At 41.2% G+C, this 4666-nt stretch overlaps 1 long non-coding RNA gene across 1 annotated transcript; it reads right to left on the bottom strand.

The window, feature by feature from the left end:
• Nucleotides 1-2298: 2298 nt before the first annotated feature.
• LOC142764905 (uncharacterized) lies at nucleotides 2299-4152 on the bottom strand. Its single transcript, XR_012883955.1, has 3 exons — nucleotides 4085-4152; nucleotides 3621-3654; nucleotides 2299-2361 (listed from the first exon to the last, which is right to left on the bottom strand). It is a non-coding gene; the product is annotated as an uncharacterized LOC142764905 (long non-coding RNA).
• Between the last annotated feature and the right edge of the window lie 514 nt (nucleotides 4153-4666).

The raw sequence follows: 4666 nt of genomic DNA on the forward strand, positions 1-4666 counted from the left end.
CTCGATAAACACCGGTGACGTTGCCCCTGCACGTACATTTTCTTAACCGTAGTAGCAATCATAGTCGTTGTTTGAGAGCTCTACATGTGCTCTGCTTCGAGGCACCGTTCTTAGTTGGCGTTAGCATCTCCATATCGAAAGTATAGAACATGTACGCAGGAGACATAGCTGGTAGTTAGCGTCATTGTATAATCATCATTCCATTTCTAACAAATCAATCAATATCCCTGATCACTCAGCGCTTAAAACAGTAGTACGCAGAGAGCGAGACTTCATTAGTGGCTTCTCTCAACAACTCAATTGCAAGACAAGCAGAATTCTGTCACAGCATCAACATTTTAGGAAATCTCAATTGAGCACAAACCAAGCAAGGTACGTACAAAGTACCAGCAATGCTTTAATGGTTAAAATATGCGTAGCTTCATCGGGTCAGATAGTGCCGTCAATGTGACATATATAGGTGATAAGTAGTCAGCATGAAGAGAAGTTCGCTTTAGAATTTGTATGTAGATTTGTCTAACAATTATTATTGCGCGACAGCCTCCAGGATGATGCACATTTGGTGCCATCTTTGAAGTCTTGATTTCGCAAGTGCTTCTGTAGACTTTCAAGGTGCACATAAAAAACTTTGTGGCAAGCAAGAAGACACTAAAAAGCTTACTTGGGGGATGGAGGTCCATAAGGAGGAGCTAAAAGAAAACAGAACAAGAGAAACCCGAACATTTTTAACATCACTTCATGGGGCGGTGGTCTGGTTGGCTACGCATGGGTGTACAAGTTACATTTTTACTATTCGAAAGAACAACTACAGCACCATTTAGTCGATGTCACATGTAAACTTCAGAGCGCCTTGAACGAACTTTTAACGTCATAAACTTTGCGTCCTAAAAGTCTCGCTCAATGAAGTAATGCACTCAAATTGATTACTGAAGTGAAACACTATCGAAATGAAAAATAGATGAAATAAATAAACACCAGAAGACATCAACAGATTAGCGGATATCATGGCAACCACGTGCTGGAAGTTCAAGAAGGCGTTGCCACACTAATATCGGCATTCATTCTCTTATTGCTCTCATAATTCCGATTGCACGCAATTAAACTTGCTTCAGAAGATGTGTAATCAAGGTCCTTACTGAATCGCTTCAGGTCGTGACATGATCAATGTTGTCAACTGTAATGTAGCAAGGTACCACAAGCCACTTTCGCACGCATCGTCAAACTTGTTACTGAAAAATGGGGAATCGAGTATTTTCACTTGTTGCACTTCAAGAATGATCCGAGGCACGTGGCATTCTTAAATATGAAGAAAGGAACATATCTTGATGTAGACAAAAGATTTGGAGACAATTTAGGAAACACCCGGTGTGAACTGTATCAATTGTGTAAGTTGGCGTAGTTTCAACTTCGGATTACATGTATAATATCAATTTTATTTATTAATTTACAAGTACTGCAGGCCCTTTCCGGGCCCAAGCAGGAGTGGATACATAACTGTGTGTGAGAATAAAAGAAATCAATAAAGTTACAAAACTTACGAGAACTTGCAACATGAATGAGGAATGTAATAAATATATAGTATTACAAGAGTACTATTCTCAGCACCAATGAGGAACATAAGATATAGCAGCATTTGAAAAATCAAGAGGGAGATTATTGAGGAGATGGGCGAACGATTCTGTCGTGTCAGCATTAAACACTTCTCCCGCCAACTTCTTGCATAATGAAAAAGAATGAGGAAAAAATGAATAGTACATATTATATATGAATGTATATATATACATCCTATATGACTAAGATATGAATGTATATTATTATTATTGTTATTATTATTATTATTATTATTATTATCATTATTATTATTATTATTATTATTATTATTATTATTATTATTATTATTATTATTATTATTATTATTATTATTATTATTATTATTATTATTATTATTATTATTATTATTATTATTATTATTATTATTATTATTATTTCTACATATGTACACATTGTTATGCAAGACGCAATACGCTTTTCTTATTCGCATTTCCAGCAGCACCACATTTTTATCTGGTTACGAAAATAAAGATGCGTAGCCGAAATATTTGTGCATTTCATGCATCTTCCACTGAAGATACGTGGTCTTACCATTCTCACGTGGTGGTTTATCGTCTGTCAAAAAAGACAAGTACAGAAAACTTTCTATTGTAGCGAGAACGCGAATGGGTTGTGTTAATAAAACAGGGGGTTTGTTAAATTTCAAGTTTAAAAGTTTTTAAGTTGGATTTATTTGTTCTCACTTACAAATTGTATGGGAGTGCCACTCGACCGGTTCGGCCTCCGTCCCCCCTCGCCACGCAGATGTTTCTGAAAGCAATGCAGAATGAGATCTCAGTGTGCAGGACTGACTAGCACGTATGGCCCATTTAAATGAAAAATAAAACAGCCAGTGCAAAAGCAATTCGTACTGCTCACCAGTGGATACTTCAAATCACTGATTCAAATGCATCTCGCTTTTCAATTAATATGAAGCACAAAATGCTCGCTGAGGTACATTTAGTTGCACCTAAAGAGCTCCTCAACACCCCGAGTTCGAAGCCGAAGAAGTGGTTTGTTTGTCGTCCCCGCCAACCTAGCTACTGGCGATATCTCTTCCTCGCAAATTATTTTTTAGAAGCACAAAGGCAGTCAGAATTTCCTATGGCACTATGCTATGTGTGCCTAGGGCAGCGCGGCATGGGACCTTTGGACCCCCCCCCCCCCCCCCCTTCTTTCTGTACATAAAGTATGGACCTTATCAGGCTTCGCGCTTAAATGTGCAGATGAAGACATAAAAACAGTGAGCCACGCACGATAGTCAAGCAAGACAAAGAAAAGCAAGTGGACGACCACATAGCGAGAGATTCTAGGCGACAATTCACAGTTGGTGTTTCGCGTATATAGACGAATCAAGAGTACGCACCGAAACGATGTCAAGTGAAACACTGCTCTTGTGTCAGGAAGTGCGCCAGAAGGACGAGAAATGCCAGGGCAGAACATTGCGCTTGTTTCCTTTATTTTTTGTATTTTCGGAGGCTAGTGAAGGGTGCTAGCGAAGAATCATTTAAAAAAGAGTTATACTAGGAAGCCACTTGCTTCAGCGCTATTCCTCCTGTCTCTGTCTCTCTGAACAGACGGGTAGTTACGTTGGATTAATTTTCTGTGACTTAAGACTTCGTTTATGATAACAACCTCGTCCACAGAGGGGTTTGGAACGAGATGAACCAGGCCGTTCATGAAAATAAAAACAATGCCGACCGCTTTTGCTCAGGGCTTGGTTCATGTCCAAAGCTGTTCTAATTGATTCATTGATATGTGGGGTTTAACGTCCCAAAACCACTGTATGATTATAAGAGACGCCGTAGTGGAGGGCTACGGAATTTTAGACCACCTGGGGTTCTTCAACGTGCACCCAAATCTGAGCACACGGGCCTACAACATTTCCGCCTCCATCGGGAATGCAGCCGCCGCAGCCGGGATTCGAACCCGCGCTCTGCGGGTCAGCAGCCGAGTACCTTAGCCACTAGACCACCGCGGCGGGGCTCCAAAGCTGATCTATTCGTAACAGATATGATCTCGACCGTTACCTATGGCATACATGTAGTCAGTCCGCTGGTGTTCCTGCAAAAAAAAAAAAAGAGCGGATAAATGAGCGCTACGTCACGTTTTGTGCCCTGCATAGCTTAAAGACAGCAAGTTTCCATCTTTTCTTCCCACCTTATCTTTCTCAAACTAGATTGAGGTTATGCGACACACAACTGAGGAGTGCGAACGGTCCGTATATGCCGCTACAAATGCACACTCCTGCAACACTTATTCCTATTTTGGTGGTTATCGTGATAGTATGTTCCGCCACCTCTACAGGGCTTGACACGTTTCACTGAATGCAAGCCTTTACTGGAGCCTGTAACCGTATTGCTGGCTGTCAGTGGGTCAGCAGGTAATTCGGACATTGACACGGTTTAACAGGCTCCAAACAGTCAAGAACTTTGTCGTACCCCATCACCGGTGACTTCTTGTTAACACTAGAATGCGGCGCGATATAACTTACCTCTCAGCACCTGAAATATTCCAAGAGCCGTCGTAGACGCAGCCGCTGCCGGTGAGAAGGTTTTCTTCTTCTCGACCACTTGTTGTTGATACCCACTACAATGACGGGACAATGTTGTTTTCATTATGGAAAGCCAATTATGTGCTAATAAAATTTCACACGTGTATATCACCAGATTATTGAATAATTAGTTCGTTCCTTTCTTAGTACTGTTTACATATGGCAGCCACTTACGAAGTGCTCGCATAATGTCCCCCTCGAGGAGTTTCAAAAATGTGGCCTTAGTGTTTCAAGGCGCCACATTGTCATCTTCATCTGAAAACTAGTAATAAAATCATATTCCTCATCCAGCGTACTTCAATTAGCAGCCCCAGAATAGTTTGCTTTGGTTTCTGGAAATTCCGCTCTTCCACAATCCGCTGTGTCTGCGCTGCGCTCTTCACGCAGGCGTGGCGTTTGTTTCTTCAGTGCTGCGCTATGCATTTCATTGCAACATAGAGGTAAAGATGCTGCAGTGGCTTCACGTTGCTATTGCCGACTCTTAGCTGGCGAGTGCGCAAACATTCTTTTAGGAGAAAGAAG

This window comes from Rhipicephalus microplus, chromosome 6 (genome assembly GCF_043290135.1).
Source record: "Rhipicephalus microplus isolate Deutch F79 chromosome 6, USDA_Rmic, whole genome shotgun sequence".
Classification (NCBI taxonomy): domain Eukaryota; kingdom Metazoa; phylum Arthropoda; class Arachnida; order Ixodida; family Ixodidae; genus Rhipicephalus; species Rhipicephalus microplus.